At 40.1% G+C, this 15,867-nt stretch overlaps 1 protein-coding gene across 8 annotated transcripts in view; it reads left to right on the plus strand.

Moving 5' to 3' along the window:
* Positions 1-15,867, plus strand: part of nlgn1 (neuroligin 1) — a 224,612-nt gene that overhangs the window by 14,816 nt on the left and 193,929 nt on the right. For 7 of the 8 annotated variants that reach the window (XM_015360881.2, XM_069197422.1, XM_069197424.1 and 4 more), the window contains exon 1: positions 14,939-15,386. The exons of the other annotated variant lie outside the window; for it this stretch is intronic. The gene's annotated coding sequence lies outside the window, so the exon portion shown is untranslated. Of the gene's footprint in view, positions 1-14,938; positions 15,387-15,867 lie in introns of those variants that run through there. 8 annotated transcript variants of the gene reach the window in all.

Consider the following 15,867-nt stretch of genomic DNA (forward strand, 5'->3'; position numbering starts at 1 on the left):
CCTGAGCTGCTGTTTTAATATAGCTTTAATCAGAAGTGGATGGAGCAGGGTAGATGATTGTCAGAGGGGGGGTGTATGAGACTCCAACACACTGAAAAGCACTGAAAGTAAAGACAGAAGAGCATTCAATGCAAGGATGCAGCTCTGTAAAGAGGCATTTTAATTTAAGCATCTCCTTTTTACATATTTTCAATTGGTTCCTTTCTAAATTTAGACTTTTTATTCCTAAATTACCATCTTTCTTCAGTAAAGCAATTTGAAGTATGTTTTTTTTCATCTTCAGGCACATTGAGCCACGTGAAAGTGAAAGGAGCCACCAGAGAGGGCTGATTCCTCCAGCCGGTATCCTGTTTATTTGCAGACTCCTCCAGGAGCACAGGGCCTTTCAGACTCCTGTGGTTGCTCGGCCAAAAGGCACAAGAAAGAAAGGAGACCCACAAATGAATCTGACTTAACATAAGAATGTGAGAAGCTTTACAAATGAGAGGCTGTTTGGCCTATTTGCTCATAGAGAAATGCCTCCTTTTCCAGCTCGGGTTTCAACTTAATGCACGCCTTGTTAGTTTCCACTTGTCTCCTCTGTGATCACGAAATACAAGACTTTCAAAATCTATAAAAAATGTCAACAAGAAGCTCACTCTTATTTCAGCTCTAGATCTTTTTAGTTAATGAATCATTGATCCAGGTGTGCCTGTACAGCATGTGAGCTCCAGCTCTGTTTAGCTAGCGTTAGAATGCATCTTAGTATATGTGCACATTTGTGTGCGAATGTTTCCTTTTTTAACAACTGATAACATGATTAGCTCTTCTACTTTCGCTCACAGTAAAGACACATAAATGGTCTGGGCTGATAACATTAATTGACAGGGGGAAGAGAGCTTTCTATTTCTGTATGATAAATCCAGAACAGATTGTGCCTTAGGAAGGAATAGGTAACAAAGAGAAAAACTATGGTCAAGGACAAACAGATTGGTTTTTGTTACAGAGGCAAGGTTTATTAGATTACACAGGGCTGAAGAATCTCACTCTGACATCTAAAATGAAGCTGGAGCTGTTGAATACCTAAAAACAAATCCATATTCAGCTGAAGGGATATCCTGTTCTCTAGGAAACCAGGTTTAATGTCCATAAGTAGCTAAACCTCATTACTCTGTTGTCAGAAAAGAGCAATGACACAGAGGAGAAGAGCTAAATGTCGCCCATCAGAGGTAAAACATGTCTCAGAGGCTGAAATGAAATGGGTGTTTCTCAAACAGTGGTTTTGTAGAAATTTGTTAGTCGTGATATTGTTAAAACAGTGATGTGAAGGAGGAAAAATAGCTGTGATCGCAATGACTGAACTACTGGAAATTCTTTTAAATTATTCAGCACTTGACTGGGCTTGATCTTCCCTGAGAGTAATGGATCTAAACACAGCGACAGGAAGCTTCCAGCTCGTCTCAATAGCAAACGAAAGGGCAGCAAAGGAATTTGAAGTGAGCCCTTGTGGAAGCTGCCTGTGTTGTATGTTTGCATGTTAATTTCACATCTCTTGCCATGGTGCTGCTTCTGGATTGTATATCCATTTACTGCACTGTGCTTGAAAGGAGCACAGCTGCGTGCTTGCCAAGTTATAGAAGTGGACTAGTGGGCACTGTTTGAAGTGGACTAGTGGATGTTGTCCTGGATAGAAGGCCCTTAAAGACATGGCATGGGTTATTGGTTATAAGTGCTGAAGTATAGGTTTTGAGCGATTTGAAGCACTTTGCTCTTCGTTTTCCAGATGACACTACATTCGTCTGGGGCAGATGCGTGGAAGCAGACTTTCAGAAAGCCCTCGGTTAAGTGTCAGAGGTGTTAGGTGTGGCACTTCTTGTGGCTGTTGTGGCACCATACAAGTCTTGTGCTGCTGCCACTCAGTGACACCTCGCTCAGTACGTGACATGTTAACGAATGTTTTGTTTCATCGAAACGCATCCCATGGGCCCGTAGAAAGCAGTCATGCTTCTCTATCCCATTTCTGGGAAGAGCGGGCTGGAGCTGAGCAAAATTCAAACAGAAAAACTTGTTGGAAGCTTGCAAGGGGGGTAATGCTTACTTCACAAATGTTGGGCATAATCTGTATCAGGTACAGTATGTTGTTACTTTTTAGAGGAATTTTATTTTAAAAGAGGGGGAAAGTCATGGAATAATTAATCTCTTTGCACTATTTGACCTTCTCATTTCAGGGCTGGGCGAGATCCACAGAAAAGGCTGATTTCTGGTCATCAGTGTAGTAGCTGTAGAGTCTTGACTTAGGGGACACTATCATTAGTAATCTTACTCAGAGGAGATACAGAACTGAGGAGGGCCTGGCTCTTTTAATAGTGTGAGTCCTTTTTATTGAATTTCAAAAGGGAACAAAATATGGTTTAGCATTTCCATATAGGAGTCCTTGTGAATGTGTTTTATGTGCATATATATGTAAGCAAAGAATTGTATTTCCTGATACGGGTCTTTCTGTTCGCTGATGTCATGGATGTGGGTGATGAACTGATGAAGTTAGCTGGTAAAAGGTTTCAAAGGTGCATAAATCAGCTCGGTGGGCTCCTTTGTTCCTGCTTTGACAGGAATCGAGGCTGTGCTCCTCTGGTAATGGGTTACTGTGTTTAATGTTCATACAGAGGAGGCAGAGCATGTCATTTACAGCCTCAGGGACGAAACCCCCCAGAGCTGGCAGACAAGCCTGAGGGAGAGACAGCAGTGGGACATGAGGACGAGAGAGCTGCTGCAGAGCTGTAAATGAGCTATGTAAACTTGGTAAGAGCAGAACAAAGGATCCCCAAATCCACTGTGCATCATGTGTTCAGGGTAACAGTCTTGACACAGTGTCTTGGCTGTCAGGAACCCTCCTGATATGACATGATAGTGCCAAATGTCATTCAGACGAAGGGTAGATGTGGCATATTGATACAGTCTATTGCCTGGGAGACAATAGGATATTGTTCTGGGGGCGTTCTTAGCTGTCGGGGATTTTTTTAGGCTAAAAAATTCCAAACATGGACGCCTTCACCTTCATTGTGAATTGTTCACCTTTCTCTAACACTGTCAGAGGGGTTATAATTCCAGGGAATAGCCGACACGTGTTTGGTGTGCTGTTGTAATGCTCTGAAACTGGTCATCTTTTTGGATCCGGTACGACATTGAATCCAGAGATACGGAGTCCCTTCAGCCACACTGGGAGGTGCATCTGTAGGTTTTCTTAGTGAAAAGGCAGAAATCGTCAGTCACCTTGGTGCAAGGCAAGGTGAAATGGATTGTAGTCATGTTTTTGTGCAGATAAGTTTCAGAGACTGAAAAAAAACATTAAACACAAATGTGTATCGGACCCAATTAGTATCTGTTGTATTTTTACTACCTCTCAGTATATAAATAAAGTATGTATATATACATAGTGTAGGCAGATTGACTTTTCTCACTGTATGAAGGCAGAAGTTTGAATCCCCATGTAGAGTTGAAGTACCACTGTGATTTATACAGTCCTTATAACTCAGCACAGCACCATCAGCTGCTGATGCAGGGAACTGGGACTGCTGTCCATGTGTGTCCTGTTCTCCTGCGTGAGAAAAATGCTTATTGATCGTTTATGGTGAATAAGTATGACAGTAACACTTACTTCACATCATTCAGTAAACATTCATTTGGAAAATGTGGTTTATTTCAATGGGATGAATGACACTTATGATCAAAATGGAAACCAAGCAAGCTCCTGCTTCATGAAGGTCATTCCTTCCATTTTAAAAGGTTAATAAATTGCTCCCTTATTGAGAGCTGGAGTGTGGAGCAGGTAGCTCTGGGATCTTTTCGTGTTTTGTGGCAGCCGAGTCGCTGGTTACCATGTGACCAGGCCCTGTGGTACAATCGTGCCTGGCGAAGAGATGTGTGACCTAGATACAGATAGATGCCATCTTTCAGGAAGCAGTGTTCCTGGCTCAGGCCAGGAAGGACCAGTTAACTCACAAATATGGAAGCATGAGAGCTGTGAAATGTTCTGTTTACCTCTGAGAATTGTGAGGGTATCCCTGAAGATTAACTCAAAAAGATGTATCTATGAACTGTTTCCCCACAATACCTTTAGATGACTAATAGTGAAGCATGTTTAAGGCTGGAGATGGGTTTCCTTGTTCTTCGCTCTTTTGCAGTACAGCACTCTGGTGCAGAGACTTTGCATTTCACATTTTTCCCTGAAGTCATTTTAAGCTTGCATACTGTATGAACAGTCACTATGAATTATAGTAATATTGTATCTCAAATCTTACACTGTATACACATACCTTCAGATTTAATGTGAACAAATGTAATTAGTTTTTTTTAAAGAAAATGTTCCAGTTCTGAAATCCATCACCTTTGTTAGTAACAGACAAATCACACATGTGAAGTGAATGATCACAGCAGAGATGTACAGATCTCTGACAGGTTCAGACTGCAATTCCAGGTGTAAGGATTAGCTCCTCGCTGTTTGGAAGGACAGCGCGAATTCTGAGTCTTTCTACTGTATTCACCTGTAACATGACTAGAATGAGAGGCAGAAATTATAAGCTCTGCATAAAGGTTTAGAGGAAAAACTGTATTTTTACAGCGTTCTTTTGTGCTAAAAATGACTTTTGAACTTCACTTGAGAGGATGAGAATAGGAAACTGGCATTATTGTTTTTTCTACTTATAGCCAGCGCATTATCATCAAGTAACTGTCTTGCATCCATTGGAAAGAGCTGGATTTCAGGAATAAAGACCATTGTTTCAGCCTAAGCTCATCATCCCTCTAAAGCATCAGAGAGAGCCAGAGGAAAATGAACTTAAATGAGCTTTTAAACTGCAAATGGTTTTCTGATTGTTGTTTAAAGACTAGCGCTCAACAATGCGCCAAATTATAATAAAGAGACCATTAACAAATGAATAGTAAAAATCTCAAATGAAAATGTTTCCCCATGGGGCACTTTCTGCACAGTGGAACGTTATGATAACCATTCTGTATCTTGCATTAGAACAGCAAAAAGTTAACTTCAGCATTTCAGCCAGGCACTAAATAACTTGTAAGTCAGGAATTCAATTAATTACTTGTAATGGAAAGACTCTTTTGAATAGGAAATTTCAAATTCACAACATTAAAAACAGCCACTGCTAAAGGAAATACATCACCCCTGTACTGTACACCTTCATTTATTGTTAGCAAGGGCATCGCTACAGTATGTCATGGAGACAGCATGTGAATTTTAAGCATGTGGTGAATATGAAGCTCTTTTAAAATACAAGTTCTCATCTCATTTTCCTGAACATATGTATTCAAGCCTGCTTGAGGAGTAAAATTATGATGTCATGTCCATGCCAGCCATCTTTTAATGAATTGGTCATTACAACTAGAGGTGTCATGGCTCATTTCATTTGGGTTTAGTGAGCAGAAGTGTCGTTCTCTTGTCTGTAGATAATCATATGCCTTGAGTGTAAAATGGTAAGTGGTCTGTCTGGGAAAGATGAAGATATAAGATGTCAGCAGCAACAGAAAGACACTACATGTGCTGTTACATTGAAATGAGCTGCAGTACAGCAACAGGGCTAACATGGGGGAGTGGACTTCAGCAGGGGCAGAACTGCACTGTGTCTTGCATGTGAATCGATACAACAGGGCCATCTAAAATACAGCATACAGCTCTGCTAAGCAGAAAGATGTCAGATGCCGGATGAGTGCCCTGCCCTCTGCAGACTCCCCAAATCACGATGTTTCTCCTCAGCTCACGTGAGCTTGCTTGAGCCACGTGCCAACAGGAAGCAGCTGACCGCGTTGCAGGGGCTTCTTGTTGGTTAAACTCCCATCCTGACCCGTCATCCTGTGCGCAAGACCGAGGGTGAACGTGGAGGGGAGAACGAGCTCGTGGAGAGCTCTTCGTGGGAATAAGCCTTACATCTGCTTCTCATACAGCAGGGATCAGCACGCTCAGATAGCATATGCAAATTCACCGGAGATACGTTAGTCTGCAATCTAATCCCCTTACTGTACTTTCCACATGTGCAATAGTTAATAGCCAAGTCATGGAATGAGGAAGAATTTCTATGCAGGTTTAGCTGTTGGCATAAATTGGTCTGTCATTCTGTTTGCTACACAGCGTATGGAAACACATCCTCCGATTTCCTAAATAAAAAAAAAACATTATTACTTTGACTTTGCTGGGGGAGTCTTTGTTAAATAATTATAATTAATATTTAATTGCTTTGGCAGATACATATTGTATATCCACAGCAGCTTACTATGATATGATATAATAGAATAAAGTAAAAAATAAGGACACTGCAAACTGGAAGTGTAATGCAAAGTTTGAGACAGGCAGAATGTCATAGTCATAGAGTATGGCTATTAAATAAGGCACCCCGAATGGATGTGAATAACATGTCATAGTAATAATGACATATACAATAAAACTGAACCAAACAGGGATTGATTTAATAGATACATTAGCACTGCTTTCTAAGATGCATGAATTGAGATTTTCAACTTGGATTTAAAATTGCTTGTGCAGTAAGACTTGCAGCACACAAACACATTTCACCCACAACACTCCTGAGCTCACAGAGGTATGGGACTCCTTCCCTGTCCCCAGCTCTATTTTGTTTTGTTAACTCCAGCCCATGGAAGCAACAGCTGCCTACCCAATGGCAGGGTGAGACCAGTCGTTATCACTGACGTTTCCCCAGGAAGGTATTAAAAATAGCAATCCACCTCATAATCCACGTCGGCACTACCCTTTGAAGCAAGGACTGGGACTTGCTCAGACTCTAAGTAGTAAAAAGGAGAAACTCTTAGCATTGAACAGGGAGAAGCTATGGTGTAATATTGTGTAATCAGGCAAAGGGTCTTGGAAGAATACAGGACGAACACGTTATTTAGTCGCTTTGTAACTCGTGATCTCACAGCAAGGTCCAGCTGGCAGATCCTCTTCTGTAGGAGTTATGCTGCTTTACCAGGAGATTTGCAAAGACCCACCAAATACAAACCTAACAGACAAGCTCACTCTATGAAAGAAAGGCAATACAGCTGAAGAGGCACTCGGGAATCATGCGCTATTAACCAGTGTACTTACAGCAATGAAAAACCTGATTACATTTGACCAAAGTGTTGGGTTATCAGAACACACTGGACTTTCCTTTTGGAATAATTAAGATGTGTTTTGATAAACTCTGGGACTCTAAAGTCATATGCAGTCTGTTCTCATAACAGAGTCGTTGTTGACTCATTTTCATCAGGGGTATCTTAAGACTGCGTATTAAGGGAAATGTCTTTCAAAATATCAGTACTTGTTTAGTAGGCATACTGTAGCAGATCTATTTGAAAATAATTATGTTTCTTTGATAATTCTCTTTTTTTCTAATAACCTTTGGTTTTAAAACCTGTGTTGAAAGAGTAACTGTATGTCAATAAAAATAGAAAGAATCGAAAAAAGAATTTAACCATTGTGCCTTTTTCAACTGCTAAAAGCAGACTAAACATTCCTGGCAAACTGATTCCTCTACTATTCATTGATAAAGTACAAAATAAAAATTGTTTTCTGTGCAGTTTTCATTTTACAGGCTTTATGCGTGCGAGAAGGGAAATTAAAATCCATTTTCTATTAAAATATCTCAGACTGTAAGTACTCAGCCTTTGTCTAATTAACCTGCAGCAGACAATGTTTATGCATATAAAATAAGCAATGATTTAATACATCCATATGTATACATATGCAATTAATACATTAATTTAATCCTTAATCAGAGCTTGTATGCCGCGACCAATGCTAATTGTAATTAAATTCAGCTTGAAATTTATTCAGTACACCATTTAACAATTTCAGATTTAATCAAGGTGAAGGTGTTATACAGTTTACAATAACAGAGGTCACTTTTCCCAGAAAGTTGGTGATATGGGCCTTAATTTATGTTCTTTGTGTTTGTGGTACAGGCACACTTCTTACCAGCAGCAGTACAAAACTATCAGTACAGGAACTTAAATGCATTACACTTGGCCCATTTGCTCATAGTGAATTGACCCAGGATGTCAGCTTCATGAGAAAAGCTGGGCAGTTTATTGTGCGGAGAATTTAGTCTTCAGTTTTCAGTATCCTGTACTTACAGTAGCTGTCCTCATGCCCCCTTTGTTTTATACCTTTTCTGTTGGGGTGGGCTGTCTTTATCAATACCTGTTTAGAAATGTAAATGCAATGCCCTCAAAACCTGTCTTCTACATTAAAGATATTTCATTCTTTCTACCTGCCTGTCTCCAGCTTTCCTTTGAGCCCAGGGATGGGTCTGTTTTCTCCCTGACCTGGTGTGTTTGATTCTGTTCTTAGTGCTTGAGGGAGTGCAAGACAACCTTCAGATATCATTTTTTTTCAGATATCATTTGATGTTCTTTTCTTTCACAAAAGAACACACGCCATTTTCATTAGATTAAAATCACGACAGTCAAATCTTGAACTCTTCCGTGGCCCCTCTAGAAACTTCACTTAAATACAGTACGTTCAGTACAGATCTCAGCAGCTGACACCTCTACCATCTGGTTTTACACTATTGGCTGTATAAATGGTTACCTGCCTTAATAAATGAGGTGGCTGTTTCAGTTTTGTTTGAGTTTGCAGCAAGGTAAAATGGATGCCATGGTAACCGCTATTTCTCTTTATTTAACACTTAAACTCTACAATATAAATTTCCTTTGAAATTGCATGAGCTGTACAAATAAAGCTGCACTTTGTGGGGAAAAAAACATTTTTAATACAATACTTCAAAGAAACATTTTGTCCTGGTGTTTTACTGTATATCTGTCAACATCTTTACCAGCAACACCTCATTTGTAGCTTGTCTTAACATGCTAGCATGGTTACTGATGTTATAGGATGTTATTCTAAAATGTGTGGAAGTGTATTTGATGTTTTTATGTGTATGAAACACATATATGAAGGAAAAACAAATCCTTACTTTTCAAAAAGGATTTTTTTCTTTAGTTTTTCTTTGCTTGCTGCAAATTCATCCTTACTAATTTCTAATGATTACATCTGATATTTCTAATACATACAGTGGCTTTTGTGATTCTGTTCATTCCCTGCACAATCAGTCAATAATTTAATTAACAGCATGTTCTGGCAATTGTAAAGATTTTCTCTTTCCATCCCACTTTCTTCAAATAGTCTAAATATGATAATATACAACAAAATCAATATTGGAGAGACAGCATTCTCGTTTTTGGGAGTGTATTATTTCATTATGAATTACAGATGTGTTAGGTGTGTATCAAGTTTCTAAAAACAGACAAATGGTCTTTGACTGGAAAGCATATTTTTCATGGCAAAATCCAGTTAAAAGTGTTTTACACACCTTTTACAGTTTCCGTCTTCAGGATGTAGATCTTGTACTTTGGGTAAATGGATAATACTATTCTGGAGAAAATAGAATTGTGTGAAATGTATACATTGAAAAAATCTACAGTTAACGAACTTAGAATTGTTAAGGAATAAAGAGAACAACAGAAAAAATGTTTGATATAGCACCTGATTTAAAAAAAAATTTTTTGGAACATCCCACTTTTTTGAGAAAATTCCCAAAAGATTTGTATCATACAGTCTACTATGTAATGTATATCCCCTGCAGAAGGAAATGTGGCAAAACTACTTTTGGTGAGTTAGTAGTTAGAGCTGTAATTTAAACTTACTAAAATGGGGCTTTTCTTCATTCCAGACTATTTTTACGTTACTCTTTTATTTTTATTTATGTTTTATTTATTGACAACCTAGATAATGTGATCCCCTCTGCACAATGAGAGACCTTGGAGTTCAGGAGTGACATATCCCAATATCTTCGCAAATGCTTGGCTACATTGGTAGCTAGCAGTGCGACTCATCATTCAGTGAACAATCCAGGTCAAAAAGTTAATACGCTTTCCACTTTCTTCTAGGTTCCGAGATTGAAATCCATGCTGTTGAAATACTTTTTATTTATTTTACTTATTACAGAGACAACGGAGCCTCGTTCACACTGAGATTCCAGGTCAGGGGGTTGGCGAGTTACAACAGACATAACACTAGCACAAAATAACAAGGTTGAGACAATTTAAACTGAATTTCATACCAACATTGCTTTCAAGTCCATCACCGTGGTTATTAAAAAAAACATTCAAATGGAATACTCTGCGGCATTTAATAGCGATTCTTGTGAATTTTATCGATCAATGAAGGATTATTTTTTCGTTTGGAAAGGGACAATTATCCGCCGACCAGCAACAAGAATTACTGCACAGTAATTTAGTACATTTTCAACACCAGCCATCCAGATAACCCTAAGGGCTCCTTTGTGCATAAAAGGGAATAAACTGTAGCTGAATTAAACGTAGGTATTGCAAAACCAGATCTTTGTTACTTACTGTAGAGGGAGAATGAACACTGGGACTTGCAAAAGCACTAAGAAAGTGGTAGCAAACAGATTTGACATCACAACTGAAGCAAGTTTTTCTTATTTGGTAGTATAATTGGGGAAAAAAAGGATATTCATGCTCAGGTCTGACCACATAAACAAGGCACTTTTCAAAACCTCATCTGGAAGCAATAAAAAAGGTTTAAAGGTTAAAAGTGAGCAAAATATAACGCGTGCTTCAAAAACAAAGATGAAACTAATGTGGAATTTATAAGTACTTAAACATAACTTTAGAAATGCATCTGGAGTGTATTGCAATTTTAGAAAGAACAGTGAGCAAAGAACTTTCAGTGTCATTCTGCCTGGATTAGCTGTGCAACAGAACAGCAGAACTATCCTGGCTCCCTTCATGTCCTCATAAGGTTTTTTTGGTAAAAAATTAAGTTCTTTGCCATTATTTACACAGCCATTGAAGTGATATATTTCAGCACCCTGGACAGCTCTAGTGAAGGGAAAACTGCAGTGCTTTTAAGAAATCACTAGCTGTCTGGCCATTACAAAAGGCGAGGTGTTAAATTGTCCCACGTGCTGACTCTTTAGCTCAGGGGTCCCCAGTTCTGCTCCTAGGGGTGCTTTTCTTCAGGTTAGTCCTGCAGCCCTCTCAGAAACCTACATCAGCTCGTTACTGACTCAACACTCTGGTGCTTCTGCTTTGAAAACACCTGGAGACCAGCAGACGCACCGGCACCCCCATAGCTGAGGGCCCCTTCTTTAACATGACATACCCAAGAATCGCTGGCTGGGACATGAGCCAGGCTCCGTCAGCTCCTCAGAATCTGTGCACTGGTGTCGCAGGGGTACCTGTGGGATCAGTGCTACAGATCTAGAACAGAGGTAATCCTCTGGGCTGCTCCTGAAGTAAGGGGTGAGATTGGCACCTTCTTGCCTATGCAGCGGAGTGGCAGCAGCTGTGCCGATGTTAGAATTCCACAGCCCATACATACGAGATGAAAGTCATCATTTATATCTCATTGCTCATTTCCTCTGCCAGCTCTGCCTGCAGTTGGTCCTGGCTGCTGTAGTTGATGTTCAGAGTTGGCCTCTGCAGTAGGCATATTGTTTTGTCCACTGATTCGTTACAGTCTGATGATATCAAATAATTTGTTCTCGCTTCTATAACAGCCTGCTACCTTCCCAGATGGCAGAGCTGAGTTTGATGTCTTTATCCACCTTGTCATCAGTCTGAGTCAACAGCAACAACAGAACAACAATAATAACATACAGTATTAATAATTCCTAATTGTTATCAAGTCTTCCTTAAGGAGAATAAATAATGGTGTAATATGACAAAAGAATAAATGAAATTAACTAGCAAGGAGAACTACGTATAGAGAACCCATTGGGAAAATATGATTCATGTTTATGAAGGTATTGCGTAATATGTTTCGGTACTGCAAGCCAGTACTCCTGGTGGATTATGATATTAGATTCTAAGAAACTTGCTTATTATTTTCTGTTTCTCAGCAGTGATTAATAGTTAAGAATTCAATGCAGTTCTTGTCTTTTCAGATTGGAGGCACCAAGACTTTTTTTCTATTAATCAGCTGCTGTTTTATGGCATAAACTGATATTTTGTAACTGCGTGAATTGCTGTTCAGTAATTTTAATACATTTTAATAATCTTTTTGTTTTGTGTTTCTGCATGTGCCTGTTTTGCTTTTGGTAAATCCTCTCTACTCTGCCAATATTATTTTCTTATTCAAATTTGACATGGCTGAATGAGTCCCAGCCAACAGAACTCCTCTGCTTTCTAGAGAATGATTTATCATACTTCAGGATGTGTGCTCACCCAAAATAAAAATAAAAACAAAACCACTTCAATTATAAGACCTTCTTTGTTGCAGACATTTTCTGTTTTTAAGTAGGAAGAAGAAGAGCTTGATCCTGTGTTGGAATTATCCTGGCTATATGATATATTTATATATATTTGTATATCAAATATATGCAGCAGATCTATTCTAAATAAAAATCGATCCATTATAAGTGTATATCACACTTTCTGCTCTTAGACTTTCTCTCATCTTAGACTTTCTCTAAGAGGCAAGGCAGAGTTCTTGATATAAGTGTGCATGTACTGTAGCTTTGGTTACCTGCAGCTCACCAGAGAGAACCTTGCTCTGAGTGAGGACATCTCCCTGAGCAGAGGAGAGTCGAGTGAGGCAGTTAGAGCACTGTGTGTGCTTGCTGGCAGCACCCAACATGTGGCCAGACCCAAGGAAAACACAGGAAAACCAGTGTGATCACCGGCAGGTTTTTCCTCCAGCACATGTGCCACTCGGTCTCTCTGAGTGGGGCTTGCTGTTTTCCTGATGCTCTCAAGGGCGGACTGCCAGTGCCATTGGGAATCTCACCTCCATGTTCCTCGTTGCAGGGGTGAGGCTGGCTGGGAAGAGAGATTCCAAAGCAGGACATGTTAAGATAGCCTACACCCTGTACAGAAGAGCAAAGGGCAGGCAAAGCATTGTTTGGGGGATAGTTGAGAGCAAAAAGAAGGAATAAGCGAACCAGACGGTGTGCTGTTGACTTTTTTTCTTACTAAAGACAAGATTCTTAATTGAGATGGTGAAGCAGGAAGCCAGTGCTCCATCTGCTTAATTATGCGAGGCTTTACACTGATAAATCCACTGGTTACACTCAGCAGGGGAATCAAGGAGATGGAGCGGGTTGTCCTGTAACTGAGAATTAATTCTCCCCACTACACCAGGCCAGGAAGGCAGTGTAGTGGAGGTTAGAGCCGCGTCCTTCTCAGAAATAACCAGAATATCTAAACCCAAGCACATAACATTCTCCACTGACTAAAACATTTTTGTCCACTAGTGATAGTAATGCTGATGACTGTCATTTATGATACTCGGTAACCCGCACGAGTGTACATATTTTGATGAGGTGCAGACAGGAAAAAGTGTCTTTAAACTGTAGTTCATCAGTTCAAAGCTGGAATAGTAAAATAACACTATCTTGCCCAGTGAGAGAGCCGTAGTATTTAAGTTTCCATCTTGATGTGAACCAGCCTGTTGTTTTCATCAAGATATTGATTACTGAACCTGTGGCTCAAGGCACTCGCAGCACATCAGCGGCTGCAGTCGGCAGCCTGTGGGCGAAGCTGCAGTGACCTGGAGCTGGGAAGCATTCCCGGAGTTCCCTGCAGTCCCGGGAAAGCTCCTGGAGCCACCCGGGCACCCTGCGCTGCGTGCCAGACACGACCCGTCCACCAGAGGTGAGAGGGGGCGTGTCTGCAGAGCAAAATATAACATTTATTGGAAAATATCTGAATTCTTACATGAGATTTAATGTGTCTCCCTCCTCTTGGACATGTTACACTGGTTGGCCTCCTGGAGCGCCAACCAGCTGTCGCCGCTGTCGCTGTGCGCAGGGGCTGAGCCTGCTGAGGAGGCAGACTTTGCCTTTCGAAGGAAAGAAGTCTGGAAAACATGCCAATCCATCTGACCGTATATATTTTAAATTATTGAACGGAATGATTTAACCTTCACATGGCTTTATTTTCTAGAGCGACTATGAGCAGATGAGGTATGAGAAACAGTCGTGGGACACGGCAGTGGAGCACAAATACAAAATGAGTACAGTATCTCACCACAGAGACCTGGCACCAGCCAGCAGAGCCTCTTCTCATCGCCGAACACGACGGGTTGTTTTTGTTTTCTTTACATTACTGAAGCAATCTATGCCCCTTACGTCTCTTTGCAAATTTATTCTTGATTTCAGCAGTGGTAATAACTTTGTGTCTGGGTTATGGGTCAAAGTGAATTTCTAGGAGCTGTACAGACCTGCAGTCAGTGGAACGGAGGAAGGAGTTGGACCGGTTTCTTCTGCAGAATGTCTGCATGGTCAGAAGGTGGCTGTGAACACGCGGTGCCCGTGCTGTCTGAGGCTTGAGGTTGCTGAACCCAGTATTTAAAAGTGACCTTCCTTCTTTAAAACAGGACCTGACTCTTTGACATGAAAAACAGTTGTCTGGCTGTTCTGGTTTCCTTCAAACCTTTGTACAGTGTTTGATGAAAGGCCTCAGGTGAAAAATGCAATGGTATCGAACATGAGCTTTCCTGTTTTTGAAGGAATATTGCTTTTAAAAGAGCTAAATGATCTACGTTTTCATTACTCTTACTCTTTTTTTTTAATTACTCCTGCTCTTTCATGTGGTTCCTATTAATACTGTCGTAGTTGAGGGGTAGGCTTTAGATGTGTAAGATCTACAGGTTTCAGGTTATTCATGTGGCTTAGATCCACTCACACTGTCAGTCATATGGATATAAAAAGGATCTGTATCACGGCATAAACAAATGAAGTGAATTGTACAAAGTACCTCTGAATCACCAAGGAGAAAGGTAACAACGGTTGACGCTATTACGGAATCCAAAAACCGCTTGTCTCTTTAAAACTGGACAGCAGCTATTGCAGTTCTACAAAGCACCACTAGGGGAACCTTTGCTCCATTTTTACTCGGCTCGTTCCTCTTCAGTTCGGCTTGTCTGTGTAAGGGACAAGAAGAGATCTCGGCATTTTACCAAGCAATGCACCCAGAATCGCGAAGAGTGGGGGGAAAAATCCTTTAGTTCTTTAACATTTTACAGAGTGGAGATCTCGGAGGGGCTCAAGCAAGAAACTGAGCCTGGGGCCATTTCTACCGAACACGGGCTGATTGGATTAACACCATTCTCTGAGTTAATTACATTTTTAAAAAGAAGAGGAAAATGGTTTGAGAATTTGCCTTCTGCTAAATTGCTGGATCTAAATAATGTTGAACTGTGAAACCCGGTCTGCATCCTCTAAGTAGGATTTTCCATGTTTTTCATTCGGCTTTTTGAGGGATTTTTTTTTCTGGTGTAACTGAAGAAAAAGAAATGGACAATTCCGAATTAACAGAAAAATCCATGGCAAAATTCTCTCTAAGGTGACAACGAGTTTGGATTCCAGTTCATGGTAAATATCGAAAGATTCGTATCTTCATTATGAAAGTTTGTATTTGTGTTTCAATGTTTAAATAGAAAAGAGGTTCAGAAACTAAACACTGTTGTCGATCCTCAGTTGGGGTATATACCACCTAGAAGATTATAGCTGACATTAGTAGACTTCAGTTTTTTTAACACTTAATTTAAATATAAGGGTCGCTCAAATGCTGGTATATTTTTCATTAATTAAAAAAAAGATGAAGTTATTCTTTGGTTTGAAGGAAGTTTGTACAATGGAGGTATTAGTGATTCAAATTGTAACCATGTTGATACAGTAGCAGAGGTAAAAATAGACCTAAACTGGGCTTGTATAACGCTGAAGGTCTTATTCTCTGTTCCTGAGGAACGAACCAGCAAAAAGAAAAAAAAACATCGAAGTTATTTGCGTCTTCCCTTTCCAGCAGTGCAGGATACATCTGGATATTCCGGTCACATTTAGAGGGACATGCTCT

Source organism: Lepisosteus oculatus, chromosome 13, assembly GCF_040954835.1.
Source record: "Lepisosteus oculatus isolate fLepOcu1 chromosome 13, fLepOcu1.hap2, whole genome shotgun sequence".
Classification (NCBI taxonomy): Eukaryota; Metazoa; Chordata; class Actinopteri; order Semionotiformes; family Lepisosteidae; genus Lepisosteus; species Lepisosteus oculatus.